The 27,085-nt window shown below is 39.4% G+C and overlaps 1 non-coding gene across 1 annotated transcript; it reads left to right on the top strand.

Annotated features, from left to right (window-relative positions):
* Positions 1-4,746: 4,746 nt before the first annotated feature.
* On the top strand, positions 4,747-4,852 carry LOC120104894. The gene has a single exon (XR_005507253.1). It is a non-coding gene; the product is annotated as a small nucleolar RNA R71 (small nucleolar RNA).
* Positions 4,853-27,085: the final 22,233 nt, after the last annotated feature.

Here is a 27,085-nt window from a genome sequence, read left to right as displayed (position 1 = left end):
TTCAATCAGAAATATCACTTATATCACAAGAAAAGAATGATTAATACTTGCAAGTTATGTTTTAATCAACTAATAAAACAATTTCAGTATGAGAGGATGCAAGAATTACTAATTTCATTATTTCTTCCATTTTAGTCACTTTTCTTAAGTATATTTTAAGTTTCATTCTTTAATATATGTCTAGAGCACCCAATGTCCAATTTATCTTTTGTTGGAGCCTTGAGTGCTAGACACACCTGCAGAAAATATTTAGATTTTCAACTTAGGAACCCAAGCTCTTTTGGGTCCTTGCAGGTTAGCTATTATTGTTCCTTTTGGAACCCATATTTTCTTAATAGCTATTTTGTCCATAGGCTTGCAGATTTTAGGACTACAAGAAGTGTATTTCTGCATCTTCTTATTAAATTTAACAAACATGGATTTAACATGAGTGGTAGATAACCCTTCAATTTTCTGTTTTTGCCTTTTAGGTTTATCAAATTTGTAATGTACAGATTTAGGAACAGAAGAGATTTTGCATAACCTTTGTTCCTGTTTATCAGCATTATAAGAATCTATTTTAAAATGATTAGAAACTGTTTTAACAAATATATTCTTGAAAGATTTTTGGGTGTACCAAGGTTGACATCCCAATCCAATATTATCAAATTCAGCTCTTTGATTATTTATCATTAGATTCAACTTTTCAGAGCTCAAAGTAAATCTTTCAACAACAGGTTTTAATTTGTCAACTTCTTTAGTTAATCTTTTGTTATCTTCTAAAAGCAATTCATTATTTTTCTTAAGTTTATCATGGCTTTTAGTGAGAAGTTGGTTTTTCTGATTTAGTTCTTTATTTTCCTTAATTAAGATTTCAATTTCATTTACTAGGATTTTCTTTTCATTCTTCAGGTTCTTGTTTTTACAAATGAGTTTATTATGTTCTTTCATTAGATCAAGAAATGCATCATGTAACTCATCAAGTGTAAAATCATTTTCAAGTTTATCATATACTTCATATTCAGAAGAGAAGACACTTTGCATTTCAATACATACCTCATCATTGTGTGCCACAAGGCATAGGTTTTCAATATCACCTTGTCTCTCTTTTTCTTTAGAGCTAATTTCAGATTCACTAAAAATGTTAGTGCTTTCATATTTAGCCTCTAGCATATTCCACATGTCTTTAGCAGTTATGCAAGAAGATATGCAATTAAACTCATTCCTATCTAATGCACAATATAATAGGTTCATGGCTTTTGAATTTTGTTGAGCCATTTTCTCATTATGATTAGTGTTTGTGTGTGTTCCATTGACTATAATGCTCCATAAATTATAATCAAGCGATTGTATGAAAACGCGCATGCGTGCTTTCCAATGTGTATAGTTTATGCCATTAAATAGTGGAGGTCTATCAATTAATTGTCCCTCTCCTAGAAAACTATCTATTTGAGTTGCCATGATCTTTGGCTCTTTGACGGTTAGGTCAAAAACACAAGGCAAGAAATTATAGAGCACCTGCTCTGATACCACTTGTTGCCCAGTAGATACAACCCAAGAGGGGGGGTGAATTGGGTCTTTTAAAACTTTTAGGCTACTTCTAACACTTTTCAATTAATTATGCTAAGTTGTATAGATGCACAGTAGAATTTAAACTTAGCAACAGTTTGATTTATTGAATGAGACTTGATTAAGTAAATTGAATATGCTTGCAACTAAAGGATGCGCGGATAAGAGTTAAGCAAGCAATTTATCTAAGTAAGTAAGTGAGCAAGTTAGACAATGACAAAAAGCATCACAAACACAACAAACATATAGTGGTTCAGTGCACTCCAGCACCTACATCCACTCCCCAAGACCTCTTGGAAATTTCACTATAATCCTCCAGATTACAGTCCGGTAGTTTTGCGAGTGCACTACCCAACTCGTTGTTTTACACCGGGCTAACAACGAACCCTACAATCCTCCAATTTAACCTAGGCTTGGGACGCCTATCCCTTGTTCCAAGTCCCTTGACTGGAACAAGCACAATAATCAATGTTTTACAAAAGATTTGAAAGCTCTTAAGAAGCAAATATAACAATGAGAAATAATGAAACCCGGAAGAACCCTTTTAGCCGTTGGAAGCATGGGAAATGGTGGTTCTTCCGATGTGGATCACGTTGGCTTGAATGTGAGCTTTGAATGCCGAGTGGGAGAGAGTAGTTGAGCACGAAATCAGATGGGAAAGCTTGGATGCACTTGATTTCTTCTCTTGAAAGCTCTAACTCCCTTGAACCTCTTTCTCTTTCTTCTCTCTTGAATGATCTTGTGTTGGGTTGGTAAGAAGTTGTTTGAAGGCACTTAAAAGCTCCCTTTTATAGCCCAAAAAGCAATAGATCCGTTAGACACAAAAATATGACCGTTTGAAATTCAAACAAACCTGCAAAAGTGTGTCAGTCGCATCCCAGGCGCTCTGGAGACGTCTCCGCTTCAACGCGAGACGTCTCGGCTGTATAAAATTTCTTTTGACATTGTTTGGAGTCGACTCGGTACTTTACGGGGACGTCTCGGGATGTTTGCGCTTTTTGCATGGGGACGACTCCGCGACGTCGGGGACGACTCCGCAGTTTTATCACCGAAAAACAAGTCCTCTGGAATCCCCTGAGAGAGTCGACTCCGCGCTCTCTGGGGACGACTCGGGAAGTCTGCTTTTTTACTCGCGGGGACGACTCCGCGTCCTTCGGAGACGACTCGCGCGCATCCCTTGAAATTGGTCTTTCTGCCGCCTCTGAGAGAGTCGACTCCGCAAAGTCGGGAGTCGACTCCGACCCTGCGAGATGCCTCGCCAGGTGCCGGGGACGTCTCCAGACGTGCCAATTCCTCCTGTTCGTGCCAGAGACGTCTCTGGGACAAACCGGAGACGTCTCGGCTGTCCCTGATCTGTTTTCTTCATCTCAAAAAATCTTCAAAAAATCCTTGAAAAATATGGGAACATGCCTTGACAATTCTTAACAATATTCTTAGTTAAACACCTGAAATCCTCAAATAAATTGTTAATATAAAGAAAATTATACTCTAGTGTTTTGTATTCATCAAAATCCATTAGGGGGTCAACACCTCACATATTGGTCAGCGGCATGAAACACATTCAACTTAATTTTCATGTTCCCAAATGATATATCCATTGCCCCAGTTCTACAGTTGATACATGCATTGGCTGTAGCTAAAAAGGGACGACCAAGAATCATAGGAATTTGTTTTTTAAGGTTGGGCACATGTTCCATGTCAAGGACGATAAAATCTACTGAAAAATAGAATTTGTCTATCTTGACAAGAACATCTTCAATCATCCCCCGTGGTATCTTCACAGATCGATCAGCCAATTGTAAGGACACCGAGGTAGGTTTTAATTCACCTAACCCAAATTTTTCATAGACTGAATAGGGTAGAAGATTCACACTTGCCCCTAGATCTAAAAGTGCTCGATCAATGGAGTTATCTCCTATGACACAGGAAATAGTGGGAGCGCCAGGATCTTTGAATTTTGGAGGGGTGTTGCGTTGGAGAATGAAACTTACCTGCTCAGTTAAGAGGACCTTTTTAGGCACATGTGTTCTAGATTTTCGCTTTTGGGTGCAAAGGTCTTTGAAAAATTTGGCATAGGAGGAAACTTGTTTGATGGCATCAAGGAGTGGGAGGTTGATTTTAACTTGTTTGAAAACCTCCATCATCTCTTCTAGTGAAGTTCCCTTCTTGCCAAAGGGAGAGGGTGCATTAAGTGCTTCAGGGAATGGAGCCTTTGGTATGTGGGTTGTGGCAGATGGTGGACTGGTTGAAGAAAGTTTTGGATTTTCATGTGCTACATTCCTCTCCTCTTCTTCACCTTCTTTATTGTTACTCTCCCCAACCTTATTATCTATTATACGGCCACTCCTCAGGGTAGTCAAAGCATTGGCTTGCTCATGATTTAGTTGAGTTTCTTGAGCCACGTATTGTCCCCTTGGATTACTCATTGGTTGACTTGGAAGCTTACCTTCCTCTCGTTTATTTAATGCATTGGCTAGTTGACCCATTTGGGATTCTAGCTTAGCAATTGATTGCGTGTGAGAGTGCAATAGTTATGTGTTTGCCTCCAAACCTTGAAGGGCAGTCAACACCTTCTCCTCAAAGGCTGTATTTCTTTGGGTTGGAGGAGGAGGGTGTTGAAATTGATTTGACGGACGGTAGAGATGAAAATTCTGAGGGTTTTGAAAATTTTGGGAGTAGGGTTGGGTAGTATTTGAAGCTTGCTGCCTCCAAGAAAAATTTGGATGATTTCGCCATCCCGGATTATATGTATTGGAAAATGGATCATTACCCGGTCTGGGTTGTGTTTGAGCAGCATTGATGTGTTCTTGCACGAGTTCGGGGAATTGGGGTGCTGAGGGGCACTCATGAATAGGATGCGATGGGCTAGAACAGATAGCACATACTTGTGCTTGGGAAGAGCTAACGACATGTCCTCCTATCATTAGTTGGTCAATCTTATGGGACAATGCATCTACCTTGCTAGACAGGTCCATAGAACGACTTATTTCACAAATGGCCCCTTTTCTTTGAAAATTCGGAGGTGCTTGACGAGAACATGAAGCATGGTGGAGGGAGTTTTCATTAAGATTTTCAAATAGTTGCCATGCTTCATGCTCATTTCGAAGCATGAAAGTCCCCCCGCATGCAGCATCGATTATCTGACGGTTTCGTTCAGTCAATCTGTCATAGAAACATTGCACTAGCTGCCACTTAGGTATTTGATGATGAGGGCATTTACGGATTAGGTTCCAAAATCTCTCCCAAGTTTCATAAAATTCTTCTCCCTCAGTTTGGGAGAAGCTTGTAATGGCACGTCTAAACTGGTTCGTTCTTCCTATGGAAAAATATTTTTTTAGGAATTCTTGTTGCATTTGATCTCAAGAACGAATCGAGTTGGCTTCTAAAGAATTCAGCCATTGTTTGGCTCTATCTTTAAGGGAGAAGGGGAATAATCTAAGTTTTAGAGCATCATCAGTAAAGTTCTAAATCTTGACAGTGGTGCAAATCTCAAGGAATTCATCTAAGTGTTTATATGGGTCTTCATTGGTGAGCCCATAAAAAGATGGGAGCATTTGGATCACACTAGATTTTATTTCATATTGTACAACTGCTACTTCAGGTAATCGAATGCAAGATGGGGAAGTATAAATGGTGGGAGTAAAGTACTTCCTCAGGAGTTTGGGTTGTTCTTCAGCCATCTTAAGAGGTGGGGATGATTCTAATGTTCTGATCTTAGCTCGAATGTTCCTAAGGGTTCGTTCTATTTCAGGGTCAAAAGGTAATAGGTCAAGTACTCTAGAACGACTCACTTGCATACACTAGTACTCGATCAGTCAAGCATGCAATAAAAGAGAAAAGCATATCAATCCTAGTCTTTGTCCTAAAACTACTAGACAGCTCCTAACTGGTTTGAAGAGGGCACCTAAGCCTCCAATCCGGTCCAATAAACCGAGTTGACCAGGTAAGCTCCCAGGTAAGTGGAGGGGTCACGATGCGTTCGCAAAGGTCCCACTTAAAACTCACTTGCCTCGAATAGATGAACTGTCTCCCTTATAGGGACAAAGCTTGCCTAGACATCAACTAAGCCACAGAGCGAAATTGGTGCAACTTTCGGTGATCTTCGTCCTATTGAGCTCGAATGTCCCTAGGAGCCAACGTCTAATTGATTTTAATTAAGCTGGCACTATGTGAGATTGAGTTCACCTAAGTTGGGCAAGAGTCCGGTGATGAAATCCGGCTCTTATCTTGTTGGAGTGATTGCCCTTACTATGTGCGGATTAATTTGTGTATATGTATCAAGCATGCATTCACACTTTTGCTGAAATTGAAATCAAACAATCACCACAAAATTTCAAGCTAATAATTAATTTAAATAAGAAAGGTTTAGAGGTTACCAAAGGAAATTTTTCCAGCAATTTAAAATTTTTTAAGCAAACCTCTAAAGCATTCCTTTTTGATAGCCCAGATCTCCTCTTCGATTCCTGATCAAATAAGACCAAAAGAAAAATTAAAAAAAAAAAATAGTAGAAGAGAAAAGAGATAAAAAAGTAACAATAATAGAAAATAATTTTTTATTTTATTTTAGATATATATATTTTGAAATTTTTTAATTAATTATTTTTTTTTAATGATAGAAAAAATAACTATGCTAGCAATCCCCGGCAACGGCGCCAAAAATTGATCGGTTCTTTCAATTTTGAAAATAAACCACGCAATAGCACGTACCCTGTATGATAGTGATTATGGGTGTCGGTCCACAGGGATTGTAGAATAAGTTATTTTTCTTTTAAAAATAAATGAAGAAGAAGAATTTGCTAACTTAATTTAACTAAATTAAACTATGAGTGCGAATTAGAATTTATCAGAATAAATGGATCTAGGGTTTGGAGTCCACCACATAGCATTGCATCAGGGTTTGTGTTCTTTATTTTTTTATCTTTTGGAGGGGCATGCAATATTGGCTACTAGCCTTTTAAAATAAAAGCATAAATAGTGTTAGGAAGATCCATCTTCGGTGTAGCATGAAGTGTCTACCTAATTATGCTAACTTAGGGTGCAGTACACCTCATCTTCCTAGGCATGGATCATCTTAGACTACTTTAGCAAACATGAATAATAAATAGCATGCTCAAAGTTTAAACATAATAAAAAGATTTTTCATTGATAATAAGAATTTAAACAAGCTCCAAAATAATAAAGAAAATAAGAACTACAATGCCCTGTAACATTGCTAGGGCTTCATCCAGCCCTAGACTAGACGTTTAGCCGAGCATGGCTTCCGGACGACCTCCCATCTTCAAATGAAATTGATCAACTCCCATTATTCCCAAAATATCAAAACTATTCTCTTTCCCCCTCCTTTCTCTCTTTTTATTTCATTTCTTTTTCCCTTCTTCCCTCTCGGCTCTCTTCTTCTTTTCACCGAAACAGAGGGTCTACTCTGTTTTTCTCCCCGACCTCTCCCCTCCACCGAACGCCTTAGCACCCTCCTTTTATAGCTGTCCGGAGTGCTCGTTCGGGAAGGAAGAAGAGATCACGGCCGGCTGATTCCGGGGCGTGATGCCGGAAGGCAGATCGCGGACGAAGAGGATGAAGGGCCGCGGGATCAGCGGAATGGAGCTGGGGGGAATCTGGTCGCCGGCTGCACCGCGGGATGAGAGGGGATCTGGGAGATAGCTGGGTGCACGGAAGGCGGCCTGGTTCATCGCGTGATACGCTGGGAGCATGCGTAGCTTGTCTCGGACGCCCGGAACGGCAGCTGTGCGGAGGCGGGGATGCAGGCGGATGAAGAGGCGGAGGATCTGGTCACCGGCTGCACCGCGTGGAGGATTGGAGCGTCGGCTGTGACGCGTGGCTGGAACGGGCAGGGGGGCGCTCTGTGAGGTGGGATCACGGGAAGGATAGAGAATGGGAGGAAGGAGATAAATAGTGAAACAGTTTTAATAAATTCTTTTTTTTTATTATATTATTTCTCACTGTTCATATGAACAGTGTTTTTACGGGACACTGTTCATATGAACAGTGAATAAGTGATTCTCCCGAAATTATTTTTATTTATTTTATTATATTCATTATTTCCCTTTTTTTTGTTGTTTTAAATTTATAAATTTATATGAAGATAGGTAAGGAATTGGTTGGAAATTGACTTTGGGTTTGAGGTGGGTCATGATGGTTGACTTGTCCTTGAGCCCATTGTCATTTAAATTTAATTCTTGCTAAGCTGCTTCAGATCGAACTCGACCAGACAAGACTAAAAACAGGACCGTGACCTAATAAAAAGGGTTAATCAAATCTCTGCCGCATACAAAATTAATTATAACTTTCGATCGAATCAGGACCAAAACCCATTTAATTATAACCTTAGCTTAACTACAATTCTATCAGGTTACCAAACCGGGTCAACACAATCTCCTCCTTATATATTTTCCTGTAATTTTCATGAAAGATTGCAAATAAGAGAGAGACAAATTCAGAGTCTGATTTAAGAAAAGAATTATTTGCTTTTTACCATATTTTAAATTTATTTCAATGATCATTCAATTTCATGGTAAAATACGTATTTATCAGTTTAAGAACATTGATAAGTGCTATGGAAAGATAACTAAATTATAGATTATCAAGCACTTATCAAATGGGACCCAAGCGAGCCGTGGTTAAGCGATCCGGGAGAGTTTCACAGACAACCCGTGTTGATAGAAATGCTACAGAGTCTTCTACAGTGCCTCCACAAGGTGAGACACGTGTAGAGCCTCCTCCTCCTCCCTCCCCTTCAGTCTAACTTGCAAAATATGTGGGGAGACCGGTTACCACGGGAAGAAGGATCCACTCCAAGTTTTTGGATCAAGAAGGGTTCCGGTTGGGTGATTGGATCCAAAGGCAAAGATGGGAGTATCTTTGCTCCCTAGATGTGGTGATCTACCCTGGGTTGGTTCTTGAGTTCTATGCCTTCCTGAAAGTTGGAATGGAAGGGATTATATCTGAAGTCCGAGAAGTAAGGGTTAGGGTTTCAGAAGAAAGCTTGAGTGAGTTGCTTCATCTCCCCTGCGAAGGAGCTACACCGGAAAAACCAGAGAGCAAGTTGAGAGCTCTACAGCTGATTTTTGAGAGAGAGAATTTTGATTACTTAGAAAATCTAGTAGCTAGCTCTCTATCAGCTGAGATGAGGTTATTACATAACTTCATAGGTCGGATACTGTTTCCGAAGAGTGGAAGATTTGATCTCATATCTGAGCGAGATCTGGTTGTTATGGAGCATGTTATTCAGGGCATTTCCCTAAACCTCCCAGCTATGGTAATTAGACAAATGAGAAAGGCAATATGCAATTCGAGAGTCTCCTTGCCCTATGGTATGATACTCACCCTGGTCTTTCGACAGCATGACATATCAGTAGAAGAAGAGATATCTAGGCATCTACTATTTACTGACACGTACACTGCACGATCCCTTATTCGCATGGGTTATGAGAAGGTGATCGGGCAGTGGGGGCGTGCAGGAGCTGGGATACATGCACCAGAGGGTGATGCACCAGAGGATGATGCACCAGAGATTGGAGACCCCATCCCTGAGGATGAGGAGCCTGCGGATCATCCTACAGCACCTTTAGAGGCTGGACCTTCGTCATCTACACCTACGGGATGTACAGAGGAGTTTTGGAGTAGGATGACTGAGCTTGTATCAGCTCAGGTGAGGACTCTCTCTGATGGGATATGGAGCAGGATGGATAGCATGACTGCTGAGATTAGCGATCTCAGACAGCAGGTAGGAGCATTACGAAGAGAGAGAGAGAGGCTCATGGTCCATCTGTGCCCCGAGCAGCTGAGTCAGAGGTATCGGCACAGAGTCATCCAGCTCAGCGAGGTCCACGCCAGACTCAGTCCTATCAGGCTCGACCTTCCCTCGCTACTTATGCTAGGAGCATGAGGACTAGATCACAGCCATTAGATACCCCCTAGGCTGATGTTAGCACCTTGATTAGTGCCTAGGATTTATCTAGTTCTCATATGCATTTTGTGTTGATCATGTACTTTGCACTTTGATTGAAGAACATTGTATTTTTGTGTTAATGTACTACAATGTTCCATGTTTGATCAGTAAAATCTGAATGTTTATTATTTACTGTGTCTACTTATCTATTGCCATGCACCTATTTGATGATAACAAAAAGGAGGAGAAGTAAGGAAAGAAATAAGTTGATAAACAAGATTGAAAATGATAATAGGAAAGATTATACACTTAAGGGGGAGTAATATGTAACAATGAAAAGGTTAAAGTCTCAAATTGAAATCAAAACTGAGAATTTGGCACGCACTTCTCATACCTCGATACGTAATCTGAAACTCTTGTTTTATCTCAAATTTTTAAAGTTTCATCTTTAACCAAATATAAAAGAAAGGGGGAATAAATCAAAAAGTTCAAATTGGCAATATTTGGATGAAAAAGGGGGAGACTTCACTCTCAAACTTGAAAAGCTGAAATTCAGCAACTTGAGCTCTTCTAAAAAACGGATTTTAACTTAAGTAACAATCTGCTCATACTCAATATTTTGTAATCATCAAAAAGGGGGAGATTGATGATGATAGTGGTATTTTGATGATTAATACAACCATTGAAGGAATATCTAATTGAATATTACAAGGTAATATGTTACATCATTGATAAATGACACACCCTCGATACATTTACGATACATTAAGAATATATGGTCAAAACCACTCTCAAGAATTGATAACGAGATATAATTTGTAATAAAGAATGGTAGAAAGCTCAAGAATCCATTTTGGTAAAGTTTCACGTTAAAAATACCTAAAAGGGCAATTCGGCAATTTCTACTATTAAGGGTATGAAACTCTATTGTGCCATGCATCGTAATTTGCTTGGAATATCATATTGTTGTTTCAATGTGCATAATTAACTTTCAAAGTGCAGAAAAATATGGTTAGAGTCGACCCCAATTAGTTTGGAGTTGACCCCGATACATTTGGCACGCCTTGGAACGAAGTGGCACGCCTTTGGAACACTTGGCGCAGAGTAGGAGTCGACCCTAGAAGAGATGGAGTCGACCCTGGTACGTTTTAGAAATATTCTGGCACATTCTAGCACTTATGGGATGGATGAACAGTACTTGGGTCGACCCAAATGAAAGTTGAGTCGACCCCATCTTCAAGCCTCAAGAAAATAGTTATCTGGAATCCCTGAGAGGGTCGACCCAAATGGAACTTGAGTCGACCCAACCTTGAGTCGACCCCAACTGAACATGAGTCGATCCAAAGGCTATGTCATTCAAAAATCGGTTCTCTGGAATCCCTGAGAGGGACGACCCAAGTGGAATTTGAGTCGACCCAACTGAACCTTGAGTCGACCCAAAAAGAGTTGAGTCGACCCAAGTGAAGGAAGGCTGAAATACAAGGTTCTGTGTTTCTTGAGAGGGTCGACCCCAATGTTGCATGAGTCGACCCAAGTGAAAGTTGGGTCGACCCCAGTGAAAGTTGAGTCGACCCCAAGTCTGATGAACAGTTATTTGAGTCGACCCCAGGAAAGATTGGGTTGGCCCATGCACGGGCAGAAGCATAACGGCTAGTTCTGCAGAAGTACTTTTTATCCTCCCAACAGCAAGTAATGGCTAGTTTTTGAAATCTGACCAATGGGGGGTGTCCAATGGATGAGGAAAACTATTAAAAGGGACACTATTCATCAGAGAAAACATCCTTTTGCAAAATATCAAAGCTTACACAAGAAAGACAAGTGCCCTAATCTTCTTCATCCAAGTGCTTCACTCAAGAGTCAAAAGGAGGTGGTAAAGCAGATTCTAAGCAACATTAAGAGCTCCATCAATCTTTGAAGAGTGAAGCATTCTTGACAAAGAAGAGAGAAGTCTCATCAAGCGATAACTATATTCTAAACTCTTCTTTGTAGCTTATAATTGTTATAGTTGCTCATCTAGGAGTTTCAACTTTCTTCTTCTTTTAATCACATTATAAAGGTTTGTTGGTGAGCCCGTAAAACCAACGGTGTAGGTTTGTTGGTGAGCTCGTAAAACCAATTGTAAAGGTTCATTGGTGAGCCCGTAAAACCAACATAGATTTTTGGTGATCCCGAAAAAACAAAGTGTAAAGGTTTTTGGATTGTGAGCCCGGAAAACAATCCAACTGTAATCCGTGGAATTATAGTAAATTCCCAATGGGTCGCTTGGGAAGTGGACGTAGGTGCTTAGGAGAGCACCGAACTACTATACTTCTTGTGTGTTTGTATTGTGTATTAGTTTAATTTCACTCACTCATCAATTGATTAAAGTAAGATAGCAAAAAATTTAGAAAAACCAATTCACCCCCCCTCTTGGCTTGTCACCTTGGGCAACAAAACCATGCAATAGTACGTATCCTGTAGGATAGTGATTACGGATGTCAGTCCACAGAAATTGGAGATAAGTTATTTTTCTTAATTAAATAATTAATTCAAAGGGTATAAGCTAGAGTGAATGATAAAAACTAAGAATTAATATGGATGTAATAGTATGAATTATCTATGGAGAGAGATGTTTAGGGTTAGAATCCACCGATGGATTCGTGAGTGTGATGCTTTCTGTTGGGATCCCATGCACGCCACAGAAAAATTCTGAACGCAGCGGAAGGCATGCACGAGATCCCGTTCATCACATGAGAAGAGCGTCGTTCGTAGATAGATTAAGATTAAAAACTTTTTACAAGATTAGAAAGATTAGATCTTCACCTTGTGTGGGTAGATATTCACCGTAATTTGATGATCGTGGTGTTTGTTGAAAGGTTCGCTCGAAGCCGCACACGCGTTCGGCCTCTACGGGTATCCACATGAGGTAGAAGATCAATCCAAACTCTCTAATCTCCCCGGGGTGCTAGATTCCTTGTAGAGATATGTTTTGATGGCTGAAATCCTCTCTTGATTTATCAACTCTTGATAGATCTCAAGAGGAAGAAGAAGAACTTGAAAGGGAGGAAGATCCCATCTCGCTGCCTCCTTTTCTTTTATGCTTGTGGATGGAAGAAGGGTGAAGAGAGAAAGCCACACACCACCCTATTTTTCTTTGATGCTCACGGCTGAAATCCCAAGAGGAAGGAGGCTTTCCCATGGCACAAAAACCAAGAGGGGAGGAGGCACTCTAATGGCACAAAAAGGGAACAACTAGAGAGGTGGAGGATCACTTACGGCACAAAAGGAGGAGAGAAGAGATTCCCCTTTTTTCCTTTGCGGGGTCCGCCCCTTAATCTCTCTTTTTTTTGTGTTTGTTTGCGGCTGAATTCAACCTGAGAGAGGGGGCTGCCGTATCCTTTTATTTTTTGATGAGAGGAGGGGGGCACATGCTCCCCTTTTTGAACCCTAGGTGTGAGCTCCTACAAATTAGGAGCTCACGTCTATCTCCTTTTTTTCTTTTGTTTCTTTCTTTTTCTTCTCACGTAAAAACCAAGAGGAGGGGCACGCCCCTCCCTTTTATCCTCTCATGCCCCACGCCCAAGCCTCATCTTATGAGGTGCGTGGGCTCCACTTTCAGCCCCTTTAGTCCCCTCATGTTTATCCATAAGATTAAATCAATTATGACTCTTGGAGTCCTAATCTAATTAGGACCTAATTGAATCATGACTCAATTGAACTCTTCAATCCTAATCCAATTAGGAGTCATCTGAATTTATTAGATCAAAATTAATTAGGACTTTAGGAATCCCAATCTAATTAGAACTCATATAATTTTAGTCCTAATCCAATTAGAACTTTAGGAATTCTACTCCAAGTAGGACTCTAATTTAATTTGAAGTCCAAATCTAATTAGGACTCTAGGAGTCTTACTGCAAGTAGGACTCTTATTAAATAAGATCAAACCCAATTAATTAAGTCCAATTGATTTAATTAAATTGCAATCCAATTGCAATTATTCCTTCTTCTACTCACTAACTCTTAGTGAGTTAAAACAATTATCAATCAAATTGATAATTATAAATTATTTGTGATTGCAAATCACAATTCAACCATCGGATCGGTCAATACCTGTAATGTGTGTGACCCCATAGGTTCTATTCTGTCTGGTAGTGAGATATTTTATGATCCCTATCACAATATCATTGAAACTCCTTTCAATGGGTTGGAACAATTCCCACTCTTCTCATTCGGGTTCACTGATCATCAAGTGAATGCCTCTGAGTCTCACAATCCACCAGTGACACCTACCAGCATGTAGTGGCAACCCAGCAGAATGGAATAGATGAACCTCTAGGTGCAGTTATTGTATGATACAGTACTTCTATCGTGGATCCCTGCAGGACGGAGGTCATGGATAACTCGTCAAACCCCATCGTCTGTCATATGTCAAATTTATTCGACTTGAGTTCGAGAGTGGAAAACTCCTTTTCCACTGTACATACTATCCCGGCCGAGGATTTATGAACTCAGTCTCATAAATCACATAGGATCTCTCCTAATCTATCAAGGTCGATAGATTCTATTTAGATGCACCCCTACTCCTATAGTGAGCCTACTGCAACCAATCTGCACCACAAGAACCCAATTGGCTAGGGCTCATGTTTATGTGCTCGTCAAACTACAGCAACCTTACTGTGAATAGCCGAGGCATCGTAGATTAAAGGACCAGTCATACAACTGCAGCATCAAGTAAGTTACTGACGAGTGGATAGACATCCAAGTGACTACTTGCTATGGTCACGCTCAGTACCCTTGTTCTCTAACAAGCACTTGCACAATTGCTCCAGTGTTGCCACACTTTGGACTCAAGACTCGTCCATCAAAGAAAGCGATCTGTGCACTAATCTCGGCGGATCGATCACCGTCCCCGTGATGATCCATCGATCAGGAGCAATTCAAAAATTAATCACCAATGACACATGCCTCAAATTCTCAACTCTTGAGAATATGCGTCATCATCTTATTAATTCCTTGGATGATTCATGGGCACATAAGAACATGAATGAAAAGAATGCCCATTCTAATAAATTCATTATTAGGTCAAGTACAAATTTATGTCCCAGAACTAAATAATGCGTCAGTCAAATTGGCTTCTAGGACATACTTCTAACAATCTCCCACTTGCACTAAAGCCAATCAGCCATAAAATCTAAGCCTCATCTTCTCAAGATGTGCTTTAGTTTTCTGACTTAGCTGCTTAGTGAATGGGTCTACCACGTTGCCTGTGGAGTCTACTCTCTGTACCTCTACTTATTTCTTTTTGAGGTAGTCGCATATCAAGTTAAACCGTTGCTCTATGTGCCTAGACTTCTGGTAAGACCTTGGCTCCTTAGCTAGTGCTATGGTGCCATTGTTATCGCAATTGAGTATTATGGCATCTGATGACATTATATCTAACTCTGTAATAAACTTCTTGAATCAGAAGGTTTCCACTGCACCCTTAGAGACGGCTTAACATTCAGCTTCTAAGGTAGAATCTACAATGATCGGTTGTTTGGAACTCTTCCAATTTACTAAACCACCATTACACATATTTTAATATAGACTTTCTATTATCAATATGTGTGCATCCTTCTACCTTCAACTCTGATCTTCTCCTAAAGACCAAGAACATATCTTTAGTTCTTCTCAAGTACTTAAGACTGTTCTTCATAGCTATCCAACGCTTCTTGCCTGGATTTGACTGATATATGCTCGTGACACTCACAGCATATACTATATCAAGTCATGTACATAGCATGGTATACATGAGGCTCCCTATAACCGAAGCATAAGGGATCTTGCTCATCCGCTAAATCTCTTCAGATGTGTTGGGGCACATCTTCTTGGAGAGATTAATCCCATGCCTAAGGGGTAATTATCCCCTTTTAGAGGTTTCCATGCTGAACCTCTTCAGCACTCCCTCTATGTACATATTCTGTGACAGGACAAGCATCCTCTTAGATCTATCTCTATAGACCTTAATCCCCAAACTATAGGATGCTTCCCCAAGGTCTTCTATGGAGAAATCTTTAGACAACCATACCTTGACCAAAGTTAGCATGGGAACACCATTCCCAATTGGAAGAATATCATCCATGTACAATACGAGGATTACAATAGCCCTCCCACTAACCCTTCTTATGAAGACATGGTTCCTCTTTGTTCTTGATAAAATCAAACGATTTAATTACATTGTTGAAACGAATGTTTCAACTCCGAGATGCTTGCTTTTATCCATAGATGGACCTTTGCAGTTTACTGACCTTGTGATCACTATCAGTGGAAGTGAAACCCAAAGGCTGCTCCATATAGATATCTTCCTCAAGATATCAATTTAGGAAAGCAGTTTTTACATCCATCTGCCAGATTTCATAATCATGAAATGCAGTAATGGCAAGCAATGTTCGAATGGACTTCAGCATGGCTACTGGTGGAAAAGTATCTTGATAATCAGTGCCTTCGCACTGACTATAACCTTTCGCCATTAGCCTTGCCTTATAGGTCTCTACCTAGCCATACGAACTTAAATTCTCTTATAGATCCATTTACACCCAATGGTACTATACCTTTTGGTGGATCTACTAAGGTTCAGACTTGGTTGAAATGCATGGAGTCCATATCTGACTTCATTGCTTCCAACCATTGCTCGGAATCGATGTCTAACATTGCCTCTTGTAGGTATTGGGATCCTTACCTTGATCCCTATCTCCCATGAGGAACACTTTCTCTACATCCTCTATAAGCATACCTAAGTACCTTTTAGGCGGACGGTGAAAGTGGGGGAGTCTCCACTCCTACATGGGTTCGGTCCTATTAAAAATAGGGTGACACCCATGTATACCTATTAGAGCACGCATCTCCATACGCCCCCGGGCGGAGAGCCACGCTTCGTCACACGATCATGCGTGAGAGTTTCCGGAGATCAGTCACAACTCTTGAACCTGACTCTGATACCACTGAAAGTGAATCCTAGGTTCTTCGGTGTTAAGCATGCTGATTTTTTTTTTTTTTAAACCATGCCTGAACCTGATCGGGTTGCCTACGTACCCCTTCATAAAAGGGATCAAGTCATACGTAGTTTTTTTTAAGTTTTAAAACGCAGCGGAAAAATCGAATCAAACAATTTAATTCATGCATGCTTACAAGATCAAATCTAGAAATCAGCATCTTAAGAACACATAGGATTATGCCGGAATCGTTTAAACAATTATGCTAAAACTTTCATGCATGATTAACTATCAGATCTGAAACTTAAAAACTCTATTCCAATTAATCTCCGAATATCCATTGAATGGATTCTGGAGATATCTCCATGAGGAGCCCCAAAAGAGGGTAAAACCTCGGAGAATCGTACCTAGATCTTGACACCATAATAAAAGATTAATGTACGATTAATACCTTTTATGATGGATGAAACTTGTGGATCTGATCCTCTACTTCGCAGCCACGCACACGAATGGCCTCTACGACAAGTCCACGCGAAGTTCCTGAAGAGATCCAATCCTGCGGAAGTGCTAGCTTGCGCAGAATTTCTTGAGGCTGAAATTTGATCTTTCCAACGCTATCAACTTTTGATCCGCCTTCTTGGAAGAACTTGGAGGAAAGGTTTAAAGAGATTGAAGAGGACTTAGATCTGATCTAAAGACTCTTATCAAGGACCCCTAAAACTAATGGCGCGATGGACTCAGAGGAGGAAGAAGTCAGCTAGATTGAATGCAGAATTTTTTTTTCATGCATGAACTAGGGTTCCTCTCTTTTCTTTTCCCTTTTTTCTTCTTCTTTTTATCTCTTTTTTCCTTGAATTCGACCACCAGCTGATGGAGGTCCTTTTAATGTTGCTCTCCCCTCTAACTTCATGCCAACCATCCCATATTTGTGGAGGATTTTATGGGGTTTTGAATTTTAAATTCAAAATTCAAGTTCATATGCCATTACATGATGAAGCTTGATCTAATCTAAACCATTCATCATGTTGCCACTTTCCTCTTTCAATTTCAAAATTCACATGCCCCCAATCAGATTAGAGGGTCACGTGGTGATTTTGTGGTGATTAAATTCGAAATTCAACCTCAATTAGAAGTGAGATAAAGATAAGGATGACATATGTCATGAAGAGAGAGAATTTGATCTTATCCAATTCTTTTCATAAATTTATCTCTCCATTTCGACCCATCTAATGATAAAAGAGGTCCCTGATGTTGCCAAGTGTCCCATGGCACCATTAAATAAATTAAATTAATTTTTAATCATATTAAAAATCAATTTATGGCGCCATGCATGGATATGTGACAAGTGGATTTCAAGATCCGAACAGTTTCAGATCAAACCCATTTAATTTAATTAAATCCTAACAATTAGAATGATCCAATTACCATGGTTGAACGTAATCCAATTAGGTCAATCCCTAATTAAGCACAAATTTAATCTAATTTCATTTGGTCAACCTAAGTCCTCTTGATTCGGACCTAATCCAATCAGGTCAAAAATCCTGATTGAGCCCAGAATTGAATCTAATTCAATTTGGCTCATCCTTAGTCTAATTACTCAATCCAATTGAGTTCATTAGCAATCTAATTACTAATTAATCCTCCGATAATTACTTTAATTATTTTATAAGATAATTTGCCAATCGAATTGACCAAATTATCCCTGAATGATTTTTAATCATTCATCAGCCTTCTTGATCAATCAGGAATCTTTTATGCGTGTGACCTCATAGGTTCGAACCTAAGCCGGTAGTATAGGAACGACTTCCTACACTAATCGTTGTGACCATCTAGCAATGGTACCCGACGTCCGAATAGGCCAAATATATGCGAAGCAAATATTCTGGAATCCTGAACTATGGTTACTGTATAATTCAATCCCTTTGACTCCTAATGCTAGGATGACTTAGAGCTCACTATCAACCCTATAATTAGAACATCCATTATGTGATTAACTTTAGATATCCCGTAACTCCTCACTAGGATTACCCTGGCCAAGGTTTTGCTAAATTAATCACAAGACATTATCTCCTGTTTTCAGGAGGGGTCAATTCCATCTCGACTCACAACTGACTATGCAAGTACTTGACTGTACCCAGTGACCTTCCGTCACTGAATTAGAAATTCAGGTAGTCCGGTACCAAAGTACAGTGAGTTGCTTGCTAGTCACAGGTTGCGATCTCAGGTCAGAGGGCCAAACTTATACCCATATCCACTCGGAACATCTCTTGACAGTAGAGCGTTCCGGAATTGGTCACGTTTAGTGAAATGTACTCCTACACTTCACGTGTGTGGCACTCTAGTGTCTCCACACTCATTGGTTAAGAGAACAACCAACGTATATGTCACACAATGACCTAATCTCGATAATGCTGTCGTCCTTGTAACAGCATATCATTTGGTCGCGAACTAGTTTAAAGACTCGAAGATAAATCCTCCTTTATCATTAATAAGTCCTAAGGACTTCATCATATAAGAGTCCATTTGAAGATGTAAAATGATGAATAATGCCAAAAAATACTTTATTGATTTGTCAATTCATTTACAAAATTCAATCATCAACATGCTGACAATTGACATTTAGGATACAATTCCCAACAACTCCCACTTAGCCTAAAGCCAATCGGCACAGTATCTAATACCCATCTTCGACCTGTGTTCGTTGAACTCTTTGATGCCGAGAACTTTGGTAAATGGGTCAGCCAGATTTTCTTTTGTGTCGATCTTCTGAAGATCAATATCACGTCGTTCGACGATTTCTCGAACCAAATGGTAGCGACGTAGAATATGCTTGGTCCGCTGATGTGCTTTGGGTTCTCTTGCTTGAGCTATGGCTCCAGTATTGTCACAATATATAGACACTGGACCATCAATGGAGGGTGTCACTCCAAGCTCGGTGATGAACTTTTGCAACCATACAGCTTCCTTGGCGGCATCAGATGCTGCGATATATTCTGCTTCACATGTAGAATCTGCCACTGTATGCTGCTTGAAACTCTTCCAGCAGATGGCCCCACCCTTAAGAGTAAAGATATATCCCGACACGCTCTTGCTATCATCTTGATCTGACTGAAAACTTGAGTCGGTATATCCCTCAAGTTTTAAGTCAGAATCACCGTAGACCAGCCACTGATCTTTAGTAATTCTCAAATACTTAAGGATGGTTTTTACAACCTTCCAGTGGTTGCTACCTGGATCAGACTGGTATCTGCTCACTACTCCTAGTGAGTATGCCACATCTGGTCTAGTACATGTCATGGCATACATTATAGATCCCACTGCCGAAGTATATGGAATTCTATCCATACTCTCTCTTTCTTGAGGGGTTGGCGGACAATCCCTTTTAGAAAGATTAATTCCATGGCCCATCGGAAGATAGCCTTTCTTAGAATTAATCATACTGAACCTCTTCAATATAGTATCAATGTATGTGGATTGGGATAATCCAAGCAATCTTCTAGATCTATCTCTATAGATCTTCATCCCTAGGATGTAAGATGCTTCTCCCAATTCCTTCATGGTAAATTGAGATGATAGCCAAACCTTTATTCCTTATAATGCAGGAATGTTATTCCCGATTAAAAGAATGTCATCCACATACAAAACAAGAAATATGATAACTGAACCATTTGCCCATTTATAAATGCAAGGTTCCTCTTCATTCTTAATGAAGCCATATGATTTGATCACCTTATCAAATCGTATGTTCCAACTCCGTGAAGCTTGCTTTAATCCATAAATGGATTTTTGAAGCTTGCACACCTTAGACTCATCTGCAGATATAAAACCTTCAGGTTGCATCATATACACCTCCTCTTCTAAATATCCATTTAGAAAAGTGGTCTTAACATCCATCTGCTAGATTTCATAATCTAAGTGTGCTGCTATCGCAAGCATAATCCGAATGGATTTGAGCATTGCCACAGGAGAAAACGTCTCGTCATAGTCAATACCATAATGCTGACGATATCCTTTGGCAACTAGACGGGCTTTATAGGTCTCTACCTTTCCGTCTGCGCCCCGTTTCTTTTTGAAAATCCACTTACACCCTATGGGTTTTATCCCTTCGGGTGGGTCAACTAATGTCAAAGCTCAACATTAGAGCTTTTAGTTCTTTCACTAAGGAATTCTTTCTCTAAGAAAACAGCTCTATTGCTTACGAACAACTTTTGTTCTTCAGCAAAGTAGAAGTAATATCCTTTAGTTTCTTTAGGATAACCAACAAAGAAACATCTGTCAGACTTGGGTTCAAGTTTGTCTGTTTTCAAATGTTTGACATATGCCGGACACCCCCAAACCTTAAGATGAGAGAGCATTGGCTTACGTCCAGTCCACATCTCATGTGGTGTTTTATTTACAGACTTACTTGGAACCTTATTTAGAATGTAGCAGGTTGACTCAAGTGCATATCCCCAAAAGGATATAGGCAGACTCGCAAACCCCATCATGGATCGAACCATGTCTAACAGAGTTTGATTTCTTCTTTCTGATACACCGTTATACTGTGGTGTACCAGGAGGAGTCCATTGGGAGAGAATCCCATTCTCTCCTAGATATGTCAAAAACTCACTGAAGAGGTATTCACCTCCTCGATCTGATCGAAGAGTTTTAATACTCTTTCCAGTTTGTTTTTCTACTTCATTACGATACAATTTGAACATTTCAAATGCTTCAGATTTATGTCTCATTAAATAGACATAACCATACCTAGAAAGGTCGTCTGTAAACGTAATGAAATATGAATACCCACCTCTAGCATCTGTGCTCATTGGCCCACATACATCAGAATGTACAAGGGTCAATAAATCACTGGCTCGTTCACCTTTTCCGGTAAAAGGTGATTTGGTCATCTTACCAAGAAGACATGACTCACAGGTTGTCAGTGATTTACAATCATTAACATTGAGGATTCCCTCTTTATTTAACATGTTCATCCTGTTCTTATTAATATGACCTAGCCTATGATGCCAAAGGTAGACATCCGTGACATTATCTATTATAGGACGCTTACTTGACGTGTACATTACATTAACAGGTTGTGATAACAAGTAGATGCCATTGCTCAATCGTCCATTCATTACAGTAACACCATTCATAATGATATCACAAGAACATTTCTTTATTGAAATTTCATAACCGTTCATGGCCAAAAGGCCTACAGAAATTACATTCAATAAGAATGTAGGACAATAGTAACAATCACTCAAGACAACTACATGAGAATTGAAAACGAATTTGAGATTTCCTAAAGCTAGAACTGGAACAGATCTTCCATCTCCAACATTCAGGAATCTCTCGCTGTTTTCAAATCTCTCATTGACCTGAAGTCCTTGCAACGAATTGCATATATTAAACGGACTTCCAGTATCTAATACCCAGGTCGAATTATCATATATAGAGAAATTACAAGGTGTTATCATATAAATACCTTGATCAGTAACTGATTGCCCTTTTCTCTTGCTTGGCCTGTTCGGGTCAAGTGAGGTAAGGTACTGAGGATAATTTCTCTTCCAATGCTCCTGCTTCTTACAATAGAAGCATTCTGCCTGACTTTGGTCATCCTTAATTCTTTTGGTCTGACTATGCTGAGTTTTCAGCTTTCTATACCAATTATTGAAGTTGGGACCAGTCAACTTGTCATTATCCAATAATGAGCGAAGTGACAAACTTGTGGCCATTTCTACATAAAAGAAAATTTGGCTATTAGTATATGAATTGACTAAACACAGTAGACTTGGACTTTAGTCTAAAGATACTCCCACTATTTTATACAAATTGGTAGCCTCTACCTCCAATTTGAAAAATTACTCCTAATTCTTTAGTGGGCACTAGAACCCAATAGATCGCATATAGGCCCGAGTGTGGCTCGGCTAACCCATATGCACCTATTGGTAGGTTCTAAACCAGTTGCTTCACCAAGCAACTTCTAGTGATAATTTTGCCCTAGGTTCTTCGGCAGGCGTGTGGCGCCTCCACTGAATACCCTAGTCAGGTCCAACCATTAAATGATAGGGTTAAGTCTAATCAACTAATAGACGACCAAGCCCGAGTGTGGCTCGGCTCACCTGACTGCCTATTGAAGGTACACTTAACTCATCATATATTGAATGACAATTCCAATGCTTGATAAGTACCAGGCGTGTCGCGCCTCCAATAATTTTCAAAACATTGGACCCATTATCACCCAACTTAATGGGAGGCTATGACCTAGTTATCCCCATAACCATTTCATTTTAAGAGCCTAATAATTTTAGAGGATTTTTTAATTAGGATAGATAAGAAGATCCGATTAGTCTAATTTCTTCCACTGACTTCACCAAATCAGATTAGACTCAAACCGGTTAAGGAGGCACCTAAATCAGTCAAACTGATTTTCCTTATAGGCATGGGCTAACTCGAATCATTAAGTGATCCAATCAAAATGTGATTGACCATGTCAGCCAGGTAAGTGAGATCGGTGGAAGGGATATGCCATTAACTCGACAAAGACGAATCAGTGCGAGTAGCTCCCAATTAAAAACCACCGGTCAAAACTGCCAAACTTACCTTAGATATCGACTGGTTAATCAATTTTGATTTGATTACTCAAATGACTCGGGCTACACCTTTGAGCCTAAATCAAGTTTCATCTTGGTCTAATCAAAGACATGGACTTGATCCATCTACAACTATTGTAAATTGACCTAGAATTTCCTTGACCTAATCTAATTACTACTTAATTAGATTTGATCAATTAATTCTATTTATCCATGTATGATTCTAACCTTAGGTCTAACCCAATCCTAGAAACTTGATTCAAGCTAACCCATATGCCCAAATAATTATGCAATGTCAATTAATTGAGTTACAATTCTATTTCATAAAACTTAATTCTCAATTAAGTTTAGACTTATGAAAGTTTTGATCATTGCATATTTTTTTTTAATTACATATTAATTACAATCTTTCAGTTCTTAAAACATATTTTTAGATCTGAGTTTTTGTAATTAATCACATGTAATCAGATTTAATTCATGTTTAAGTCATTATATTTAATGTTCATGCATCACATATACATAACAACATGAATTAATACAAACAACATACATCTTATGTATTTATTTTTTTACTTTTATTTTCAGATCTGATTTATTCATTAAAATCAGAGATCATATGAATCACAAATTTTATTTAGATCTAATCTAAACAATATTATGATTTCAGATTTATTTATGTTACAAATCTTAACACAAACATGCATCATATGCATTCAAAATTTCAGATCTAGTTAATCATGCATAATCAGCAATTAAATTAATCATAAAAATACTTTAGATCTAATCTAAGCATGCTCATAATTTCAGATTTAATTACAAAAATTAAAACATAAAAGTTTAAACATGAACCTGGCTCTGATACCACTGAAAGTGGGGGAGTCTCCACTCCTACATGGGTTCGGTCCTATTAAAAATAGGGTGACACCCATGTATACCTATCAGAGCACGCATCTCTATACGCCCCCGGGCGGAGAGCCACGCTTCGTCACACGATCACGCGTGAGAGTTCCCGAAGATCAGTCACAACTCTTGAACCTGGCTCTGATACCACTGAAAGTGAATCCTAGGTTCTTCGGTGTTAAGCATGCTGATTTTTTTTAAAAAAAAACCATGGCTGAATCTGATCGGGTTGCCTACGTACCCCTTCATAAGGGGGATCAAGCCATACATAGTTCTTTTTAAGTTTTAAAATGTAGCGGAAAAATCAAATCAAATAATTTAATTCATGCATGCTTACAAGATCAAATCTGGAAATCAGCATCTTAAGAACACATAGGATTATGCCGGAATCGTTTAAACTTTCATGCATGATTAACTATCAGATCTGAAACTTAAAAACTCTATTCCAATTAATCTCCGAATATCCATTGAATGGATTCTGGAGATATCTCCATGAGGAGCCCCAAAAGAGGATAAAACCTCGGGAAATCGGACCTAGATCTTGACACCATAATAAAAGATTAATGTAGGATTAATACCTTTTATGATGGATGAAACTTGTGGATCTGATCCTCTACTTCGCAGCCACGCACACGAATGGCCTCTACGAGAAGTTCACGTGAAGTTCCTGAAGAGATCCAATCCTGCGGAAGTGCTAGCTTGCGCAGAATTTCTTGAGGCTGAAATTTGATCTTCTCAACGCTATCAACTTTTGATCCACCTTCTTGGAAGAACTTGGAGGAAAGGTTTAAAGGGATTGAAGAGGACTTAGATCTGATCTAAAGACTCTTATCAAGGACCCCTAAAACTAATGGCGTGATGGACTTAGAGGAGAAAGAAGTTAGCTAGATTGAATGCATAATTTTTTTTTCATGCATGAACTAGGGTTCCTCTCTTTTCTTTTTCCTTTTTTCTTCTTCTTTTTCTCTCTTTTTTCCTTGAATTCGACCACCAGCTGATGGAGGTCCTTTTAATGTTGCTCTCCCCTCTAACTTCATGCCAACCATCCCATATTTGTGGAGGATTTTGTGGGGTTTTGAATTTTGAATTTAAAATTCAAGTTCATATGCCATTACATGATGAAGCTTGATCTAATCTAAACCATTCATCATGTTGCCACTTCTCTCTTTCAATTTCGAAATTCCCATGCCCCCAATCAGATTAGAGGGTCACGTGGTGATTTTGTGGTGATTAAATTCGAAATTCAACCTTAATTAGAAGTGAGATAAAGATAAGGATGACATATGTCATGAAGAGAGAAAATTTGATCTTATCCAATTCTTTTCATGAATTTATCTCTCCATTTCGACCCATATAATGATGAAAGAGGTCCCTGTTGTTGCCAAGTGTCCCATGGCACCATTAAATAAATTAAATTAATTTTTAATCATATTAAAAATCAATTTATGGCGCCATGCATGGATATGTGACAAGTGGATTTCAAGATCCGAACAGTTTCAGATCAAACCCATTTAATTTAATTAAATCCTAACAATTAGAATGATCCAATTACCATGGGTTGAACCTAATCCAATTAGGTCAATCCCTAATTAAGCACAAATTTAATCTAATTTAATTTGGTCAACCTAAGTCCTCTTGATTCGGACCTAATCCAATCAGGTCAAAAATCCTGATTGAGCCCAGAATTGAATCTAATTCAATTTGGCTCATCCTTAGTCTAATTACTCAATCTAATTGAGTTCATTAGCAATCTAATTACTAATTAATCCTCCGATAATTACTTTAATTATTTTATAAGATAATTTGCCAATCGAATTGACCAAATTACCTCTGAATGATTCTTAATCATTCATCAGCCTTCTTGATCAATTAGCAATCTTCTATGCGTGTGACCTCATAGGTTCGAACCTAAGCCGGTAGTATAGGAACGACTTCCTACACTAATCGTTGTGACCATCTAGCAATGGTACCCAACGTCCGGATAGGCCGAATATATGCGAAGCAAATATTCTAGAACCCTAAACTATGGTTACTGTATAATTCAATCCCTTTGACTCCTAATGTCAGGATGACTTAGAGCTCACTGTCAACCCTATAATTAGTACATCCATTATGTGATTAACTTTAGATATCCCGTGACTCCTCACTGGGATTATCCTGGCCAAGGTTTTGCTAAATTAATCACAAGACATTATCTCCTGTTTCCAGGAGAGGTCAATTCCATCTCGACTCACTGTTGGGAACACGTCCATGCCGCAGAAAATTAAAAAAATTTCAGATGCAGCGGAAGAGGCATGCGCGGGATCAACCGTTCATCGCATGAACGTCGTTCGAAAACCGTTCGTAGATAGATAAGGATTAAAAACTTTTTAAAACATTAGAAGATCAGATCTTCACCTTGTGCGGGTAGATGATCACCGCAAACTGATGATCGTGGTTTTGGATGAAGGTTCGCTTGAAGCCGTTCAAGTGCCCGGCCTCTACGGGTATCCCTACGAAGCAAGAACCGATCAAGCTTCTTTGTCTCCCCGGGATGCTAGCTCCCTTGCAGAGACAACTTTTAATGGCTGATCTCCTCTCTTTTTTTCAACTCTTGAATGTGCTTGAGAGGAGGAAGAAGAAGGATGAAGAATAGTAAAGGAACAAAACTCCTGCAGCCTTCTTTCTTTTCCTTGCGTTGGAAGGAGGAAGGGGGGATGAAGAGGCCACCTTTCTTTTTCTTCCTTGCTTGCGGCTGAACCAAGGAAAGGGGAGGAGAGGGGGCCACGAATTGGAGAGGGAGAGGGCTTCAATGATGCCCTAGGTCAGCCCCCACGCCTCCTCTTAAATAGCATGTGGAGCTTCCAAGAGGGGCGCCGGCTCCTCTTCTTTGCCGCACCAAGCAAGGAAAAGGAGGAGGGGCGTGTGCCCCTCCTTCATGGTTAACCTAATCCTCCTTTAAGGAGGATTAGGAAGGTCACTCATGGTTAGGTCCTAATCTAAATAGGCTTGGACCAAGGGTGAGCCAATTTGGGTTTAATCTAGGTAAGTCCTAATCCAATTAGAACTTAATGAACCATGACTCAATTGAACCCTTCAATCCTAATCCAATTAGGAGTCTTGTTGATTCATTACATTAATAATTAATTAGGACTTAAGAAATCCTAATCCAATTAGGACTTATTTAATTTTGGTCCTAATCCAATTAGGACTCTGATAGGATTTCC

The sequence above is a fragment of the Phoenix dactylifera genome, unplaced genomic scaffold, assembly GCF_009389715.1.
Source record: "Phoenix dactylifera cultivar Barhee BC4 unplaced genomic scaffold, palm_55x_up_171113_PBpolish2nd_filt_p 000139F, whole genome shotgun sequence".
In the NCBI taxonomy this organism is placed as follows: domain Eukaryota; kingdom Viridiplantae; phylum Streptophyta; class Magnoliopsida; order Arecales; family Arecaceae; genus Phoenix; species Phoenix dactylifera.
This window is presented reverse-complemented; position numbering and strand designations above follow the sequence as displayed.